Source organism: Protopterus annectens, chromosome 5.part1, assembly GCF_019279795.1.
Source record: "Protopterus annectens isolate FY-2018-M chromosome 5.part1, PAN1.0, whole genome shotgun sequence".
Taxonomy (NCBI): domain Eukaryota; kingdom Metazoa; phylum Chordata; order Ceratodontiformes; family Protopteridae; genus Protopterus; species Protopterus annectens.
The window spans coordinates 330,409,704-330,432,203 of NC_056736.1; positions in this window are offsets into that span (position 1 = coordinate 330,409,704).

Consider the following 22,500-nt stretch of genomic DNA (forward strand, 5'->3'; position numbering starts at 1 on the left):
GTATGCATTCCAAATGGCATTAATTGCAAGGCAGAGAAAATGACCAAACCCCAATGAGCAGTGCTCTAATTTCCCTTTTAAAGGCCTAGCAAACAAGTTGTACAATTAATTTTATTGTGCTTAGATTTCTGAAGGAAGTTACAAATGGAATATTTAAAAAAAGGTGCATCATGTAGAACAAGAGAAGAATTTATACAAGCAATTATTGAATTTGAAATGTGGCATTTCCTTTATAAAAAGGTTAAAGATCTTGCTACTTGCACTGCAAGCAGGAGAACAAACTATAGATTCCTTCTGAAGACATACTGCTAAATCTACCTAAATTTAACAAAATTTTACTTTGAATTTGTAAACTGACCTTTTAAGGGTTAAAAATTCTAAATAATTAAACCCCACCCACTACTAAGAAATTTATCAGTTTTTGTGTTTATATTTTGTACATTATGCATTCTGCATGACTGCAGTCTTAGAAATATAGAACACTAAACTATTCCATCTTGTCTGTTTCTTTTATACTGTATCTCAGGTCATTGTTGAAACTGGACCTTACTGGGTCCATTTCAGTTACCCAGCCATTAAAGCAAGAATACAAATAAGTAATTATAATCCTCAGTCTAGTACAGTTTATGTAAATGCAATAGGTGATGTTTTTCATTATATCCTGTGCAGAAGCTAAGCAGTAGGCAATTTTTGTAAGCATGTTACCAGAAGATATGTCAAACAAAGAGGGGCATGTCCTGCATATATCTACCATAAACACCTTACTGTAAATAATCTTCTGACTGGTGGTGGGATCACATGCTCTTACTCTATAGTGAACAGAAATTTAAAACTCTTTAGAAGTGGAACTGATAGTCAAGTCCATAAAATATCATAAATAGAATACCAATCTGAATATACAGATGGAAGAAAAACTGCTGAGGACGTATTAAACTATACATTTATTTACATATGGTCTAAAATGTTTAGCCAGCTCATGTTTCTCACTCAGTATTTTTTTTTTCTTTTTTTCTGGGAGTCACAGTGTAATTAACTCATGTAAATATCTCCAGTCAAAAGTAAATAAGGAACAGTGTTCATGTGAGCATGAGAAAGACAAAGTCTGCTCCATGATGAATTGCAGTATATAACATGTGCATTAAAGAGGTGCGGCAGGTCCCCTTCCTCGATTTCACAGTCTTCCCTGTGAGTAATCATTCAACCTGAAAGGCAGCCTTCAAATACAACAGTGGAGACTATTCTGCCTTGGTTTACCAAAGTCTGTAATACACTGTCATAAAAACTGATAATTTTCAGTACATGAAAACATTCTGAAATGTTATACTTAACAGAGTATGACATTATGTTAGGGAAGGAGTGGTAAAATGTGTTACAGGAATAAGGCAGGCTTCCAAGAGCACAAAATAAAGTTCTGGCTTTGAAGTCATGGAAAATGGCACTTCCTGTACCTCTTTAATGTTTTATAAAATGAAAATTGTGAAAACTGAATAAATGGTGTTCAGTGTTACAGTCACTGTCCACATACCATCAGTGGAGCCATGGCTGGAGTCACCTGTTGCAGTCATTTAACCACATCTGTGGGACAGGAACTTCATCCAAACATGTGTCCTTTTTGGAATGCATCATTATAAAGGAAGCAAATAGTACAGAGAACCATGTGACTGACATTGCTGTAACACCAGTGGAGCTTAGATTTGAAGAACTGTTTCAGCGTTTTTAATTATGTTATGTCACCCAAAGTGTCATTCCACTTTGAATAGATATGCTTTCACTGGCATACGAGAGCATAAATAAGGCAATTTTGGCAGTGGAGTTCCTCCCTCTAAATGCTTTGTAATACCCAGTCAAAACAGACCACTACAGTCTTTTTACACACATATTGGTAATTCCTCTACCGGCTCCACTGTTCAGTACAGTCTAATCTAAAATGTAATGTCAGTATTTCAGTCATTTCATGTTGGCTTTTCAGTTTTGGATATCATTTCTTTCTCCAAAATTCAAGCAAGATCAGAAACAATCACCCTGTATATGGAAGATGTAAAGGGATGTCTTCAGACCTCTGCCCTGTGAAGAATCATCATGAAGAGAGTTTCACTTTTGTTTTGAAAGAAAGAAATACTTGTATTAAAGAATGAAATATGTCTTTGAAGCACCTTAAAGTGCTGGCCTGCTATCCTTGTGGAGGGTGGCTGACGCACTTCTTTCTTTCAGCACCTTATAGTGTGTGTGTGTGTGTGTGTGTGTGTGTGTGTGTGTGTGTGTGTGTGTGTGTGTGTGTGTGTGTGTGTGTGTGTGTGTGTGTGTGTCTGTGTGTGTCTGTGCATGAGTGAGAGAGAGAGAGAGAGACACTGTTTGCAGGCATGTGTTTGAACTCACTGTCTTTGTATAACACCGTACCTTAACTGTACTGGGGATAGGATTGTGTGATTGTAGTCAAACTGAGGAAGCAAAAGGTCGGCAGCAGTGATCTCATAGTGTGGATGAATCCCAGCACAGACAGAAATTGGAGAGAGGAAAGCAGGCTAAAGGTCTGAAGGCATCCTTCTGTTTCATTTGTGTTACCCTAATAATTTTCATTGCTGAATTATTCAATATATCCTGTCATTTACAGTATAGCTAAAACAGATTTACAAAACAAAAGAAATAGAATTTAATATACAGCCTCATCTATAAAGTGCTTTAAAAACATATTACAAATAACACAGAAGAAGATTCACTCACATTATCTGCCATCTTTTTTACTAGTGACGGTATCCTGATCTGCCATTCACTCTTCCCTTGTTTTCATATATGTACCTGTGACTTGTATACGTTGTTAAAAAAAAGAAAAAAAATTAAAAAGCAGCCTTAGCGCATCATTATATTATTGCTATTATTATAATTATTATTGTGACATTTTTGAAATACTGTGAAGTTTTTTCTCTCTTTATCTCTTGCATATACTTTATACAGAAGTATTAAGCCTTAAATAAAATAACAGATTAAAAAAAGAAGCAGTTCAAAAGCTTTTTGTTTGTGTGGAAGAGTAACTGATGTTGCAAAAGATGATGTTTTTCTTTCTTTTTTTTTAATGTTACCAGCACTTTTTTGTAAGTTTCACTTTCCGAGGTAATGTACAAGTTCACGCTGTTTGTGAAGTTTGAATATGAAGGAATAAAAATATTACAAAAAGCAATTCAAAAACCTGTCCCATAGTGTCCTCATTTTATTTTCTGCATTTTAATCAAAAACAATATTCTGCAGCTTTTTCTCAAAAGATGTTGAACATCTTGAGTTTGTATAGGAAAAGCTTTAACTTGAGGTGAGTGTTGTCTTTCTTTTTTTCTGTATACTTTTTTTCCTGACTGTTTTCTATTTCTATTTCAATTTTATTTACAAGGGAATACTGTGGTCGACAAATCTAGCCATCAAATAGCAGCACATGATCCTTGTTATTTGTTTCTGCTGTCTTCCATTAGTAATACTTCCAATAACCTTGCGAAGCTGCAGACTGCCATAACACTGGAATTTTGATAAGAAGAAACTTTTCTAAATTCTGCCACAGCCAAGATACATGCAGCTGTCAAGGCCTGGCCTAAATTTCAGTGTGATTTCCTTTACTTGTTTCCATATCTAATAACATATTTGTGCAAGTCAGTCATTCCTCACTATCTGGTGAATGTGATTAGCACCATCTCTACCCTTAAAAACAGACTTTCTGACTTAAAGCAGGATAGGAAAAGCTAATGGCAAATGTGATTCAGATCAAACATGTTGATGCAATGCTCATGTAACAGCCTTTAAACAAAGTCAGATATTCTAGGCTCTTTCTGTTGTCAATATAAAAGGGACAGAGCACTCATCTGGACAGATTTGGCACCCTTTTGGTTAGTCAGCATGGCACACTATGGTTTCAAATGAGAATTTTTTTAGCTTTTAGCCCTTGGCGATATCCTATTTTATCCTTTCCCTGCATACTATACAGTGCTCTGGTTGTTTTCCTTTGGAGTTCTTCCAGCAGAATGAAATCCATCTCCTTGAATAGCTTGCAGAACTGTCCACACTCTTCAAAGTATGGCATAGTGAAAGAATGATGACTTCTTTGCTGAAGGAGTCTCTGCCCTAAGTATACACCTTAGTATTCTTTTAGCTGCTGCAAGTGCACTTCTGTACCCCTGGTGGTCCGGGTGTGATCAATTTTCCGAGACACATCTGCTCTGCTGCCGTCTGTCCTACTGTCCTAAGCTGATAATTCAAACCAGGGTAGCTGCAGCACAAGTGAATCATTTCTATTTGCTGCATTGAAAGTCACTTGCCATTTTTCAGCCCATTTGGTCAGCCTTCCCAAATTCTTCATTGCACTATTATTCCATCAGTCATTGCTGCCCCTATATTTGTGTCATCAGTAACTGATCCTGTTTTCTACTCCCTCTATATGTGAAATGAACACAATGAAGAATACTGAAGCCATGACTGACCTGAGGTATTTCACTGCAGTCACTAGGCTATCATCCTGGAGGTCATTTCAAGCCTAGCCATTTCATCCCAATGTAATACCATAGAAATGTTAGTTAATACCTATGATTGCATTTAGTAATGACTGCCCATGTCCAGGGTGGTTGTAGGTGCTATTTCTGGTAAGAATTTACATTGCTCCATCCACTCATCCAGCTTCCTTTTGAACAGTGTCATAGAGGTGCTCTGTTTCACTTGAATAGGTAGCCTATTCCAAAGACACGGCAGTCACTGGAAGATAAATCTGTCCCTCCAGCATGTGCTATTTAAGTCACAGGCAATATTTAGGTCCCTGGAATGGGTGGCCCTAGTCCCATTTGATTTACGGATATGCAACAAGTTCATTAGGTTTGGGTCTGAGATTGCTCTGTAAGCCAGGCATAAGTTTCCCCTAAGAAGTTTATATGATACAGAGTAAAGTGACACAGACTTTAGTCAGTCTGTGTACGGTATGTGCTGGAGTCCCTTGATCTTCTTTGTTAGAAACCTCTGTGGTCTCTCCAGTTGTTGCAGGTGCTCTGTACAGTAGATGCTGAGCTGGGTGTTATACTCAATTATGGGCCGGATTAATACTGAGGGGTCATAACCTCTTTTGCTCTCAAGGTGATAACATCACTAATCAAATGTGCTACTTAGAAAGCCTTCCTTGCTACAGCAGACACATGTTGGTCGAAGTTAAGGTCACAGACAACTTGTGAACCCAAGTCCCTTACCACTTCATGGGTACTTAGGGTATTGTTGTTGATTTGATTGTGTGAAGGGACATTGTGTGTGCCAGTAGTCACTTTCATTACTCATGACATTGTCCCTGTTATTATACCACTCTGTTGTTAATCATTTAACCATGCATAAATTCAGATCTTCAGACTTGGAATTATTCCTATTCCCCCCAAGTTTTGCTGAACCATTTGTGTGTGGACCCAAGTCAAAGACCTTGCTGAAGTCCAGGTAGACCATGACTTTCTGTACACCCAGAGCATGTTCTCCTATAACTCAGTCATAAAACTATAAGTCAGGTTTGGTTGACAGCTTCTTCTGCACAGGAACCCATTTTAATTGCTGTTCTTGAGTTTCCAGAAATACAACCAGCCTTTCACTCAAGATTGTCTTTATGGCTTTCTCTGCCACTGCTGCTAGGCTAACAGTAATTTAATCATGTATGACTTCGGGTGAAAACATTCCAAGACAATACAGCTTCTGTTCACTTTTGCTCCGAGACAGTTATGGAACTCTGATGGAACACTGTGGTAAGTGCCTCACGTGCTTCAGATACAGTAGTAGTATGGACACAACATAATTTCCTTAATGTTTTAATAACATTTTTTATCTTAACAGCAAGGCCTGGAACTTACTCTCTGCAGCTCTCCAAAGGTACTCTCTAGAGATTTCTTTATATGGATTTTCATAAGTCCTTCCAAGTCCACATCTCTTAAACCTTCCCAAGTGTATTTCATCTCAGCCATACAGAAGGAGACAGAAGAGTCATAAAATGTTTGAAGTTATACTGGATTCAAACAAAAGGCAGTAATGGAGGGTTAGACTGCCAAGGTTCTTCTAATGGTTTGAATATTTTCCACAGGTGTAGACTGTCCTATGATCTGCTTTTTTTCTTTCTCTAAACAGTGTGCGAATGCATGAGCATGTGTGGGTATTTGTGTGTGTGTTTATGCATAACTGCATGCTAATGAATGTCTCAGGAGTTGCAAGAGATTGTTTCTTGGTTCCTTGCATTATCTGGTGCAACCAGGTACAGACATGCTGTTTCCACTGATCAATTACTTCATGATTTAACCATATGTATATGTACAAGAAGATGGTCTCCTTTTTTCTGCAACAATTGCTGCCATATTATGTTCAGAGAATTACTACACCCAGTTTAATGACATCTATGCTGTAGGTTCTATACTGGTTCATGGCACAAAGAGTAAAAGCCCTTATTATGCCCTAGACATCCCATGATTGATTAGCATCATGGATCCTGGGGGGACCTGATGGGTAGGAGGAAGGGGGTGAGAAGCTGATGCCAGCTCACCCATCTTGGGGGGAGGGGGAGCTGCTTAATCTCACTGTAATAGCAGCATTAAGAGCCAGGCATGCTGTGCACTGCAAGCAATATATCGCTTACTTTGGAGGTTGCCCATGTATTGGAAGCAGGCATTAATCTCCCGTAGGCAACAACTGTGGACCTTACAAGGTTGCGATGGGGGTGGGAGATGGTAAGATACATTGCTCATCAACAGTATGATGCTGTACTGGCAGATCCTAAGATAATAGGTGGTAGAGTAAAGTGGTGAAAGGCCTCCATTTGTTCATTCATTCATCCATTCATCATTCATTCTTCCAAACCACTTCATCAGATTCAGGGCCATAGGAAATCCAGACCTCATCCTAGTAAGAATAAGTGTAAGGCAGGCAAACAATCCTGGATCCATTGCAGTATAAATAAATACACTGTCACGTACCTATGGGTCTTTACATCTGTTAATCCTCCATGAATTTGAGTATGGGAAAAAAAACAGACTTCAGCAAAAACCCATGGAGAAACACTCCACACTCCAGGCATCAATCAATAGCTGAGCCAGTGAACCAAGTTTTGTGAGGCACCAATACTAACCTCTTTACAACCATACTATCCTGGGTCCTACAGCACATCAAAATTGCAGTAAACCTAATGTGTAAAAAATGATTTATAACATTGCACCAGTCTGTGTACTATAACTAAAAACAATCTGAATATACAGTGGCTGTATTAATTCTTTTTATGCAGTCATCCATGTCTGTTTCAGCATTCAATGTTACACTGCAAAAGCTGACAAATTATAGACCTGTAAGACTAATTTGACTACATTAAAAAAACTGCAGTATGGCTTTGTATATAACAGTAAAATTGTATAACATTTGAAGCAAATCTTGTTTAAACATGACAAGCCAACCTATACTGGAATAAGTTATCATAAATGTAATAGATCAAAAATAACAAATCTCACCAGTCCCACACTATATAAACCTCCCAAACCCCAAAGGTTAAATAAAATATTACAAAAAATAAATATTATAAAGTATAAACAAAGTATACATGTACTAGAAAACTTCAACGTAAATGACCTACATTAATGAACTGACTAAAAGCAGATTTGGAGCACTAGAACACTTAGAATAAGTCATAAACGTGACTACATCTGTCTTTCAGTGCTAGGCTACGCAGCTGATTTGGACTGAACACTGCTATAGCACTAGACTGCACCACAAGAGTTTCTATCTACAAGATGTACCTTCTTATGGTTATTGAATCTCAGAAGGCAGTTTTTGTAAGTATCTAGCATCAGTATGTCAAAGACGGGTGCTGAGTATGAAGGCTGAAATAGCACTATTCACAGCACATGATTACAGACAGCCTGTCCCAAGTAGCTAATGCAGAATTCTGACATAAGCACCTTCTATCAACTTCTATAATTACTGGATCAGAACTGTTACAAAGTGCACTTTCTTAAGTGCTGTCATTTCCCATTTTTCTTATACTTGCATAATGACTTAAGATGTAACAATCCTGAAAAGTAATGTTTGCAATTTCCACCATAATTCCATTGGACCCTGCAGCCAGAGAAGTGCAAGAATTTGCAATATAAAGGCTACTCGGATATGGCTGCATGACTATTTAGGTATTCTGAATTAGGAGTGTTTCTCATGCCTTTTTATTTTAATAAAATATTCCTAAAAATAAGCTGCAGATCCTCAGAATCTGTTTAAGCCCCTAGTTATAAAGAATAAAAACAAAACCTCATTCCAGATATACTAAACATCTAAGACTTATTTGATTTCAAGGCATGGCTATTGCCTTTAATTGAATACAGTTTATTTTAACTTTTTTTTGGGGGGGTGAAGGGGTTACAATTTAAGAAGAGTTAAGCATGTATGTCAAGGGGTCTATATTAGAACATCGAAGTCTTGAAACTTTGAATGTTCTAATATCGACCCCTATTCAGCAAACACTGAAAATAGCGAAGGTGCAAAACACCAAATTTTTTCCTAGGGAAAGAATTTGGTTGGCTGTTTCCGTGGCTTCGCTATTTTCAGCACTGTGGTAGAAAGTTACGGGTCGGGTTCAGGTAAATGTGCGATTGTGTGGACATGAGGGTTAGGGAGCGGGTTAGGTGAGTTAGGGTTAGGGCGCGGGTTAGGTAAGTGTGCGATTGTGATGGATGTTAGGGTTAGGGCAGGGTAGGTGAGTTAGGGTTAGGGCGCGGGTGAGGTGAGTGTGCGATAGTGACGGACCTTAGGGTTAGGGTTTGGGTTAAGGTAAGTGGATAGATAGTAGTGTATGTTCATAGCTTCATAGGGTGGTACTAGGCTATCAGCCCTAGGGCCTATACAAGCATAGCCATAACAATTCCCTGGCTATTTCTTCACACACTATTTACCTCCCTGGACCCCTGTCTAGCAGGGCAACTGATGTGATCCCCAGGGTGAATTTCCTTTCTCCCATCCAATCGTCAAGGTTCCTTTTGAAGAGGGCCAAAGAGGCACTCTGCTTGACATGTATAGGCAATCTATTCCAGAGTCTGGGGAGTCTCTGGGTCAGGAACCTATCCCTCCAGCATGTTTTGTTTATTGTGATGACAATGTTTAGATCTCTGGAGTGTGTGGCTCTGAAGGATTGGGATTTCTTTAAGTGTAGCATGTCCAACAGCTCTGGGTTTGGCATGGCCTTGTATGTTAAGCAGAGATCGCCTCTGAGAAGACGATATACGACAGGGTTTAGTGTAGGGTTAGATGTAGGATTTGAAGTGTATGTGTGTGGATTGCTGTTATTTTGGTGTGCTTGTGTTGTGTGTATGTGTTTCGGAACAGCAATTTTTTTCCCTGGGGAAAAATTCGCTCTTCTACATGTTCGTTATTTTGAGCGTTCGCTGAATAGGGGTTGATATTAGAACATTAAGACTTCGGTGTTCTAATATAGACCCATGTCAAGCAATATACTAAGAAGAATTCACAAGTAACTCAAGCACATGTAAGTCACTGTTACTTTATCCACAATAAAACTATCCAGTGTGTGGGGGGGGGGGATTACTGGTATTTTTTGTGTCTGATCTCATACCGATACCGACACACACACACACACACACACACACACACACACACACACACACACAAAAGCTGTACAGCAGACTGAAAGTTACCTCCTTAAACATGTCTGGCTTTATGCATTGGCCAATTGGGCACTATGCATGGAAAGATGCTCTTTCTACATTTATTTATTTATCCTTTGTTGACCTGGTTGTTCCACTAGCCTAAAGACCAGTTTTCAGGGGAGACCTGAGGTGGCATTGCTACTACTAGAATACCTTTGGCCACAGCATCAAGGAACTTTATTTACACTTTCCCTCTGCTGTGACAGGCCGTAGGGTAGTCGCAGTGCACACTGGAAAGAGATGGAGTCAGAATCAAGTGTTTCTGACAGAGATGGTGTTCTGGTAACTGTTCTAGATGATGGTGGCCTACCAGATGAAAAATTGCTGACAATGATGGATGAAAATGGACCATGCACAGTTGCCGTTGCTAATTTTGGAAGAGATGATGATTTGTTTTAATTTGGAAAGTGAACAAGATATTATGTTACACAAGTCATAAGTTAAAAGGCTTGGATCTTGCTCACATTGTTCATTCTTCTGAGATGAATGGAGCAAGTGCTCTTCGTAATATGTCAAATGAAAACACTATAACATATGGAAATACACTTCAGAAAATCCTAAGCTACTGAAAACTTTCCATATCATGCTACAAAGCTACCTGTTGTGTGAATTTCAATAAATTGATCCATATGTCAGCAAATTCATTGATATGTTTTCCAGGATACTGTTATATCTCTTTTACACTTCTCTAATAAAGACATAAGAGCATTTAATGATGTAGGAAAAATAGTCTTTCTGCAATGCAACTTTTGAAACTTTTGTACTTTCCGAGACTTTTTTTCAAACATGTCACTTAAAAAAGCTGTCTCCTCCATGGGCTAATTACACCTATGCTGATTTGAATATTCACCCAAAACACTGTGTTGTAGTACAGTTTTGTACAGCTGACACTCAAGGTGAATAAGTTAAGACACTTAGGCCGGATTCACGATGGCTTGCACGGAGTCTACGAGTAGAGTAAGACCCCATGCAGCCATCATGTCTGAAGAGCGATCCACGAACAGCCTGTAGGGGCATGTAAGAGAGCTCCTAACACGTCTCTTACACGGAGAGGGCTGTGATATGCAAATGACCTCATTTGCAGCCGAAAGGCATGCAAATGAGGTAAATTTGCGATCCAGGAAACAGAAACCTGTCCATGTAGGAGATGTGTTAGCTGCAGAAATGTACTCAGTTGACAACTGAGTAACATTCTGCAAATAGCACAATGGAGCCTTGTCAGCTCCAAATAAAGGTTGCATATGGTTGTGGAAGCATGCCAATGGCCAAATATACGGCCACTGGAAAGTTTCCCTGATGCAAAATTAAAATAAAAATAATTTTTTTTCACCGATTTCCGATGTTTAAGCGTAGCGCAGCACCGCGCAAACAGGGTGCACTATAAAAATCATAAAATAAGGCAATAAAAGACACAAACATGGAATTTATGAAAATTGTCAAATTACAATGTAAGGGAATAGCAGGCTGAAGACAACATGGCCACCGAGTAGGGGTTGCTAAGGGGAGGAGCCCAGTCTAAGACATGTAACCAAGCATTAGTAGGCAATCCTATGTAAATGAGTGTTAGGATAGTGAATCGCACTTTTACATAGCAAATGAGCACAGTCAGTAGAGTGTAGGAGTAGGATATGGGGAAGAACAGAGCAGGAGATAGGTGACATCACAAGGAGGGTATGTATGAAAGTAGTGCAGCTCATTGGAACACAGTGGCATGTGTTAGCTGTCAGTTAGACATCATGGAAAGAGGTGTGTCAACAGGTAGGCCAGGGAAAGCCAAGAAATGGAAGGTGTATACTGTGGATAACACCAAAGTTTCTTGCTGAGCGTGCATGCACGCATGTGCACGCCTGTAAACTCGAGTAAGACAGAGTGCGCACGTGGAAGCGTGAGTGTGCGCATTTAAGCCAGAGTAAGCATGTATAAGGCTGTTGGAAGACTTGTAAATTTGTTTGCTAGGGGCTGCCATTGCTGTTATAAGATGACATATGCAACATGCTGAGGGTGGTGACAATGCAAATGCTGCTGGACAATCCACAGTGAGGAGACGGAGAAGAGTGTACAGGCCCAGGGTCACCTACCAGGGGTTACATGAGCTGGAGACAGTGGAGTGCTATAGAGTGGACAGAGACCACCTGCAGCAAATTGTTGAGCTGTGCAGGCCACGCCTCACACACAGAACCAACAGAGGGGAACCCATCCCAGTGGAAACCAAGGTATGTGTTGGCCTAAGAATACTAGCAACAGGTACCTTTCAGAGACCAACTGGTGATATGATGGGGGTATCACAGACATCAGCATCCAGGGTACTGCACCAGTTCCTGGATGCCATGTCAGCACATGTCGGTGATCATGTATATTTCCCCAATTCCCGTGAGGTATTGGCCAGCAATATGCGTCTCTTCCAGCAAATAGCAGAATACCCTGAGGTAGTGGGTGCAATAGACTGCACGCATATACGCATCAAAGCACCAGCTGGTGAACGGGGTAGGGCCTACATTAACCACAAGGGCTTCCCCTCCATCAACTGCCAGGTCGTGTGTGATGCCCAGGGCATAATAATGAATGTGTGTGCTGGGTGCCCTGGAAGCTACCATGATTCCCATATCTGGCATCTGACGCAGCTGTACCAGACATTTGCCAATGGGGACATCCCACATGATCACTTATTGGGGGATGCTGGCTATGCACTGGAGCCGTGGCTGATGACACCCATCAGAAACGCACACACACCTGAACAAGAACACCATAATGAGGCACACGCACAAACACGAAATGTAATTGAGCGTATGTTTGGGTTGCTCAAGTCATGGTTCTGGTGCCTGGACACATCTGGTGGAGCCTTGCAATACTCACCAACTACATGTACCCAAATTGTCATGGTATGTGCTATGCTACATAATATGATCCTGCAAAAACAGCTGCAACAGGACCAGCATAGGCCTGGGCCAAACAGCCCCCCACCAGTGCCAAGGCCATCACAGGCAGAGCGTGACTCGGAGGAGGAACAACCTGAGCCTGCCCCAGTAGGCAGAAGGAGGCATGCCCAGTATGCCTTGGCCTTGGCAAAGAGGCAACTCATAGCACATACACTGGCTCAGTAGGAACCCTGGAAATGATACCTCTCTCTGACTTGCACATATAGTAAAAGGGATGCCTAACTTGACACTACCTGTTTCCAAACATGTATAGGGAGTGCAGTATGTGTATCCGACATAGGCAGCCCTGCAGCACTACCTGAGGCATGATTGCCATGTGTTAAGCAATGTAAGGTAGTACTAAACAGCATTTACCACCATGTTGTATATGCAAACTTGATGACCTTCAGTAGCATCCTACCCTCACCAAACATGAGGCCACAATATGAAGACAAGATGATCAATTACAACAATTGGCTTAAGTATTGGTGTCAGTGAAAGGGGATTCAATGCCTGTCAGCCTGGGATGAGATGCTCAACAAGACATGATGCTTTGCAAGATATGGATTTCACCTATCACCTGTGGCCTATTGGATATTGCCAAAGGCTCTTGTCACCCCCATAGTGCCTTTTCTAGGTAAGGCTCAAAAGACAAACCCACCTCCATAGGTATCACAAGGGATAAGAAAGTATAAGTAATGCTACTCAATGCCAGAAGTCTAAACTGCAAGATGCATGCACTCCAAACACTCCTCAGCATGGAGAATGTTGATATCTGTGCAGTAACAGAAACTTGGTTCAAGGCTCCCAAGAGCACCCTAGCATTCACAGGTACACCTCATACCATGCTTTACAGCTGCAAAACATGGAACAAACTACAAAAGGAGGGAGAGTATCAATATTTGTCAAAGATACCCACACCCCCAGGTTGGTGGCACAGCATGAAGCATCAGAGACTACCCATGTGTAACCAACAGTGGGTAAAACCACCTTCCAGTTCATAGCCTGGTACAGACCACCCTCCTAAACCCAGGAACCACACTTGGCCGACTGGAGAACACATGAAAATATGAAGATCTCCCCAAACACCATTATATTGGGTGGCTTCAACTACCCAAACATACACTGGGAGCATTACCCTAGCTCGAACACCCTAGGCCAAAGGTTCCCAGAATTTATAAACCAAAATGCTATGGAACAACTTGCTACTACTCCCACAAGAGGGGAAAACATACTGGACCTGATCATCACCAACATGGGGACTCTATGCCCAAGACCATAAGTGTATTCCTCACTGGTACGATCACACCAGATAGTAATCTCACTGGATATTCACATCCCCACCCCAGCCCATGGCCAGAAAACCACAGTGAAAAATGTTCACTAAAGCATATGTCACACACCTCAAAACTGAGGTGGAATCCTTCACAGCTCCTGTGTCTGTGGAAAATACGGCCCAGACCTCATAACCCTTTAAAAACGCATTCTATGAACACTGTCAGGAATGCATGGATCATGCAATCCCAAATAAAGCCAAGACCTAATCCTCCAAAGGCAGGCATCCTGTTTGGTGGACCCCAGCCATAAACAAACCATACAATACAAGGAGGAAGCTACTATATGATAGATCCAAATCACAAAAAGGGAAGCCATCTCTAACCAGTATTATTGAAAAACAACGTCCACACATAAAATTGTCTAAGGCCATCTGTGAGATAAAAATTGTACAGGACACCAAGGATAATCACAAGGCATTCTTTACTTATTGTAGGAACCTGTGTGGGAATCCCCAGATATGTTCAGAATTAGTCCAAAATGACAAACAATACAACAAACCCACAGACATTGCCAACATCTAAGCTGACAGGTTTAGTGCAACCCCCCCCCCCCACCGAAAGGGCAAATATCTATACCAGCAGAGTGCTGGCCCCCTGACATCGCAGATGCTCAGGTAACAGCCAGCCTCTCCAAAGCAAAACACACAGCATCAATGGGACCAGACGGTGTCCTGGGCTGTGTCCAACATGAACCCCAAGAAGAATTGAACACACACATAAAACCACTGTTCAATGTCAGCCTTAACACACGATATGTACCCAAAGAGCAGCGTGCAGCAACAGTGGACCCTCTCTACAAAGGTGGTGCCTCAACAGATACTGCAAACAATCGCCCCAGAAGCCTGACTAGGTTGGTCTGCAAAGCTATGGAAAGGATCATCATGGACCTCAGAAATAAACATATTGGGGACACACAGACACTGGATCCTACCCATTTTGGTTTTGTTAAGGGCAGATCCTGCCTCTTAAACCTGGTTGAGTCATTTGAAACAGTCACCAAGGCCATTGACGAGGGGATGGTGGTCCACACAGCCTACCTGGACCTTGCAAAAGCCTTCCATACAGTATCCCACTTGGTCATCATAGATAAGATCACCAGCTTCAATAGAAATCCCTATGTCACTAGATGGGTTGCAAACTGGTTCAAGGACAAAACCCACATGGTCTGAAATGCTGGAGCCATGTCAGACCACAAACCAGCTACAAGTGGCATCCCACAAGGCTCAGTCCTGGGACCTCTCTTGTTTGGTATATATTTCTCAGAGGTATAGGCCAACACAGAAGGACTGTTGGTGAACAAGTTTGTAGATGACTGCAAACTGGGTGCCATAATCGACCCTCCAGCTGACACAAGCATCCTACAAAAGGGCCTCATAGAAACAGACAACTGGTGCCAGAGCCATGTCCTCAAGCTAAACACAAAACAGTGTATAGTCCTCCCCTTTGTCAAAAACTAAGTGACCACAAATTACTACATATGTGGTAACCCATTAAGTATGGAAAAGTGATAAGGAACCTGGGGACCCAAGTCGATAGCAATCTCACATTCGACAACCATGTGGCCAAAGTGTTCAGAGAAACATTTCATATAGCCCACCTAATCATGAAGGTAATCACATGTACATCAGTGGAGGTCATTGTGCCTCTTAACTCATCCCTCATCAGGCCCATAATTGAGTACAATGCCCCTTGTGGGATGTATGTTTTCAGACACATGCAGCAGCTGGAAAGACCACAAAAGTACCTCACCAGGATGATCAAAGGGCTCAAACACATGCCATTCACTGCCCGGTTAAAGAAACTGCAGCTCCACTCAGTGGCATAATGCCTGCCCAGAGGCGATTTGTGCCAGATGTATAAAGCCATGTCCAGCCTGGAATCAATGGACATGCCGCACCTTGGAAAATCAGAATCCCATCAAGCTACGCGCTCAAGAGACCTGAACCTCAGGACTGAAATAAATAGGACATGCTGGAGTGACAGATCCATAACCCAGAGGCTCCCCCCACTCTTGAGTAAACTCCCACTCCAGGTTATCCAGAGTCCCTCATTGACTCTCTTCAAGAGGAATCCTGATGAGTGGATGGGAGAGTGTAGGTTTACCCCGGGTATCACTTCTATGTCACTGTTAGCCAGAGGCACAGTATACTAACCATGAAAAATGTAATGGCAAACTCCACTTACAATGTGTGTTGAAAGCCAAACACACTCTGGCTAGGATTATAAATGCCCTAGGGCAGATAGCCTAGTATGAACCTATGAACAGAATCACACACACCAAGTAGTACAACTGTGGTCACTGTAGAGTAATGTTTGCCAATGTCCACCCAAGTTGGTGAATACACAGCAATGTCGGACAAGCCTGGTTTAAGTAGGCCATAGCTGAACAAAATGCAACATGCTCATAGTTGCCCAACTGGCCCTTAACTAGTCTGGTCTGCTCAGTATGAGTATTTACAGCATTGATGGAACTCAAACCCATGATACTGTGCACCAGAGTGAAAGTACTGAACCACTACACCATGACAGCATTGCAGTGTTCAGCCAGTATGAGAGAATGTTGCCAAGTCTTTGCAAACTATCCCATGGAAACCCTGCAAGCACAGCATAATCCCTGTTGAGTTATGACACAAAGGAGTCTGGCAGTAAGAACACAACATGACTTCCAACACACACAGTATTAATGTCAATATTGGTCATGTTCACACACAACCACAAATGCAGTGGACTTCAGATCACAACATATGGAAAGGTCACACTGGGCATGCTCACACACTTGGATAAATGAGACACATGTCAGGCAACAAACCATGGAAAGCCTGAACTGGGCATGCTCACACACTTAGACCATGTCTGAGTATAGCAGTCAGTCACACATATCTGGCAGTTGTATGTGTTAAGCCAGGAACCTCCCACGATCCAGCAATCCACCCTGTGCACACAGTTAAATGACAACAGACACATATATTAATATACCGGAACCCTGTCATGATCAAACATGTTACGCAGACACACAAGTTGTTCACAGAAACTGTGAAAGTTACGGCAATAAAGACCTGCAAATAGCAGCAGCAACAACTCTTGTACATCCCAAACATAAACATAGGTGCAGAGGTGAATACTAGGCTGTCTGCCCTAGGGAATTCATAAGCCTATAGGCCATTTTGAAGACTGGGATAACACACTAAAAGATGTACATTCTTCTTTGGAAACACTGATGATGTCAGCACCCTATAAATACAGCAGGAGAAGGGAAATCATCCAGTAATGTGAATAGGCGTGCTGTGCTAATGCACCTCTCTCAAGTCATAACCTACCTAGCAGGGGTTGTGAATTCTACAAATGCCATGTGTGGAGGGGGAGGGGGTGTATGTCTGCAAAGATGTACATTCTTCTTTGGAAACACTGATGATGTCAGCACCCTATAAATACAGCAGGAGAAGGGAAATCATCCAGTAATGTGAATAGCGTGCTGTGCTAATGCATCTCTCTCAAGTGTCATAACCTAGTTAGGTAGGGGTTTGAATTCTACAAATGCCATGTGTGGAGGGGGCAGGGGTGTATGTCTGCAATTCTTTGTGAAAGGAATGGCCATTTTGAAGACTGGGATAACACACTAAAAGATGTACATTCTTCTTTGGAAACACTGATGATGTCAGCACCCTATAAATACAGCAGGAGAAGGGAAATCATCCAGTAATGTAAATAGCGTGCTGTGCTAATGCATCTCTCTCAAGTGTCATAACCTAGTTAGGTAGGTGTTTCAATTCTACAAATGCCATGTGTGGGGGAGGCAGGGGTGTATGTCTGCAATTCTTTGTGAAAGGAATGGCCATTTTGAAGACTGGGATAACACACTAAAAGATGTACATTCTTCTTTGGAAACACTGATGATGTCAGCACCCTATAAATACAGCAAGAGAAGGGGAATCATCCAGTAATGTGAATAGCGTGCTGTGCTAATGCATCTCTCTCAAGTGCCATAACCTAGTTAGGTAGGGGTTTGAATTCTACAAATGCCATGTGTGCGTTTGTGCATGTGTTTTGCTTTCATTATTGTATGACATATTATTATAACAGTAATTGCCATGCACACATCAGGTATGTGTTTGCCACATACAGATATGTACCTGTGACCTTTAATAGTTCCTATGTGTAAAGCCTGCCCTATATGAAAACAGTTGTTACCTTTGCCGCCATGTGCCGCAGCTTACCAGACCTTAGGCCATACATGTATGTTGGTGACAATGCAAGCTACTGCAGTGATCTGTGTCCTAGGCCAACTATGTGACACACACCCATGAAAGCTTTGATAGATTAATGTGGGTGACGGTTCATGTCTGCAGTATATGTCAGACATGTTAAAACACAGCAAAGTCTGTGAGTGATGGCCATCCAGTGTAGGTGTATGGCAACTGTTGCCGATATGCATACAGACACCTTCTTGCTTAGGTGATACACAGAGTGACTGCAGAATACCTTTGGAAATGTGAATATCACACGAAAGACAAGATAACACCTGTCCACATGTACACATCATTACCCGTTCTACATGATGGGTGCTACCATCTACATGGTACTTTTGGAATACTATGTTAACTACATGCCGATGACAATGCCACAGTAGCATTACAGCAATATACCATGGCTTGGACAACAGGTATCTGTCCTTATGATACCCTTGTGGTGGTTAGGTGTGTCATGTGTAGAATGCATTGTAGGCCACTGTATGTATTTGCAGTCATGGATGGACATATCCATAGTGTGTTGGCATGTACATGAGACTGCTATATGCCAAAGGGTATTGTTCCCAGGGACGTGTGGGGCTCAGTAACAATGGCTACTGGTATAGGGTAGTACTGCAGGGATATCACTAATACCAGGTTCCTATGTCTCTGCATCAGTTGAGGAGACACCATGTAATGACCATTGAATGTCAGGCTATGTAAGCTGTGTGTACTACCAGAATGTAGACCATTGATGTGGAAACCGTATCACCCACAGCATGCTGTCAAACCATGTCATGTTCCATGCTGACCATTTTCACAAATGTATACCTGCAAATCGGTGATGCAAACATCACACATGTACTGTCCACACCCCAACACATGCAGGCACAGGTGCACACAACAGCCGTGTGACACATGTGCAGACAGTACACTTTGGGAATTAACACTGGTGTATACAAAACTGCAATGATAAACATAGTTAATGCATCATGCATGCTCGAATATACCCACAACAATATCATTACACTGTACTGTTAACAACATGATAATATTACTACAGTGCTATGTAGTCACTCTGTGCATCAGTACCATGCTATCCTGTTCCAGCGTCAATGTTACAGATGGCAGGAGGTGGCACAGTTTCATCATATGCACAGGGTGTGTACTTGGTTTGCCAGAGTCTGCCATTGACACATCCAATCAACATGTATGTGTGTGTGTGTGTGTTAGTGAAGGACAACAGTACAAGATGGGGCAATGTTGCTGCGATGTGTGTGTGTATGTGTTAGCCCTAGGTATTAGCATTATGTGTGTGTGTATGCATGCACACAGTTCCACCATGTGGCTGCCATATAAGGGTGTTTGTGGACAGCCACAGACTGTACCTGCCAGGTCATACAGGTCACACTCTCTGGCCACGGACACGGTACCTGTGCCTGGCAGGAGTGCTATGGACAGTATCAGGTACTAAGCCAGACTGGGTACTGTCATCAGAAGCAGTGGGTTGTTGACTGGACACATGTCCCTGCTGGGACTGTCCAGAGCCACATGAACATGGTCTTCTAGGACGGTCTAATGACAGCACAGACCCAGCATTGCTGGGGCTGGTACTGGCACTATGGGAGTGGCTGCGGGTTTGTTGTTGTCCGTGATGACTGGCAGCTGATAATGTTGCTGGCAGACATCCACATCGATGCCTCAACCGTCCTGCACTGTCCTGGCTCCTGGACATGTAGTTGTGGAACAGATCTAATGTGTCCCCCCAACGTCTATCAATGACCTCGCTGATGTTATGGATGGCAGACGCAACATCACGCAAAGTGTCATTCATAGCGGTGCGATGTGCTCTAAGCTCCCTCAGACCCTGTCTGGTGTACCGTTCCATATGTGCCTGTGCCTGCATTACAGCCCGGAACATAGCTGAGGTTGATAGACCTCTGTGGGCACGTCTGACAGGGGCAGTACGACCACGGATGCTCCCACGAGAACCCCTAGATATCTGCCTGTGTGGTACCATGTCAGGAATCTGGCCATGGCTGCTGTGAGGTGATGCATGTGCCAATGATACCACACTACCCTGGTCAATGCCCACTGTATGCTGTCCCTCAGCTAAAGACATTGGTGACAATGGATGTATCGGCAGGATGACTGTGCACATTGATGGGGTTGACTGCTGTGTACTGTCAATTGGATGACCAACAACAGACCCTGTCACACCTCCCTGTACCATTACACATGTATCATCATTAGCACTATCCCCAGCAGTGGCTTCAGGTTCCCTGCTGCACTCCACCAGAGCAACATCAGAACCTGTGAGAGGAAGATAGGAAACACAGTTTACAAATGTGTACATGATATTAGCACACAGGCACACATGCACACATGCACACATGCACACAGGCGCACATGCACACATGCACACAGGCACACATGCACACAGCCGCACATGCACACATGCACACAGGCACACATGCACACATGCACACATGCACACAGACGCACATGCACACAGGTGCACATGCACACATGCACACAGGCGCACATGCACACAGGCACACATGCACACAGGCACACATGCACACAGGCACACAAGCACACAGGCACACAAGCAGACAGGCACACTCCTCAGTACAGCAGATACAAACACAGACACACCTGCAATCCAACAAATACACAATACTGTTTTAAGGTGGGTGACCGTTTCACAAGGAAAAACATCACTGCACAAGTGTCAGCATGCAGGTTATGTGTTGCACAGGAACATGCAGTGCAAGTGTAGACAGCCCTTGTTAATAACAGTATACATGTACTTGATGCTTGTGTGTAGTTGTTCAGTGATTGTCTCCACCCTGGGACACAATGTGTACAAGGACATAACAATGTTGTGCAAGTGTTACAAGCTGTGGGTGCATAGATTTGCACACACACACACACACACACACACACACACACACACACACACACACACACACACAAAACACATGACGGTGCTACGCAATAACAGCTATGTGTACTTTTGTAGTCAGTGGAACTGGATGTGGTGTAGTAACGTGAGCCATGATCAACATGCTTCTTGTCGTCAGTCAACAATAATAATATGTGCCAGACAGGCAGCTAGCACGCTGTACCTGAAGTGCAGTAACATGACTACATCCACAATTACACAGCCACTTGTTATATGAGTGTGTAAGGTGGCCAATAGTGAGCATTACCTAACATGAATGTATTATTTGTTCCAGACTGTTGCACAAAGACATGATAGGCCTCTACCCTTCAGGCATATTATGTGTGCTGCGTAGATAAGTGGGATGCTGAAGGCTGGCCATACAGCAGATGTCATAATTGGATATGTGTAGCAGGCTAAGGTGTAGTGTGTATGCCAAACATGTGTGTGTTGTGTAAGTGTGTATCTGGTATGCCTATACAATGTCCAGTACTGTGTTGCCACACATGTGTGTCATGCTCTGTGTATTGCATGTGAGTGAGGCAGCTACTGAGAATAATGGGATATGCATAGTCTCACAGCAAACATGCACAGCATGCATTATGTGTAGGTGTGTTACATGTGCACACACTACACCTCCATATGACATGCACATGTCATTAGCAATAGTATTGTTATTACACACTCACCAGCATGGATTGGCTGCCTTGCTGTCACTCCAGAGGGACCTGCAAACATATGAGAGTGATTGCCAGTGGCCACAACTGTGCCTTTGATATTGTGAGTATGATAAAGTACAGTAGTACAACAGGTGGCTTTCACAGGTGTACAGATTATGCTCAGAATATCAATCTTGCAGAACAATGGGCAGGTTAACAGCTACACAAACAGTACACATCTCACACATGCATAGACTACCAGTAAAGAGAACAGTCAACTACAGATATGGCATGTTACCTGCACACTCCATTTCAACATGCTGGGTGGCTCCGGCCTCCATGATGACACATGTTTGTGGATGTTCTTACTGTTGCCCTGGAGCCACAACACTTAGGAGGTGCTCCTCCACACTGGTGAGTGGGGGGGGTGATAGGTACCCCACCACCTGTGGCAAGCTGTTGTCTGTGGATACCAGATGCATGCTGCCGGACATGTCTAATTAAATCACTGCAGTGATGGCGTACCTACTCATATGTCCAATTATGCATGCCTATGTCATTTACCCGGTGAACAAGTTCTTGCCACAGTGCAGCCCTCTCATGCTGGTTCTGGCTGGTCCTGGAAAACAGCACACAGTAATTCTGCACCAGGCTCTGGTGGATCTCCTGATCCTCTGCTGTTGTATAAGGTGGGTTTCTCTGATGCACCATCACCCTGGAAGGAAGGAAAAGA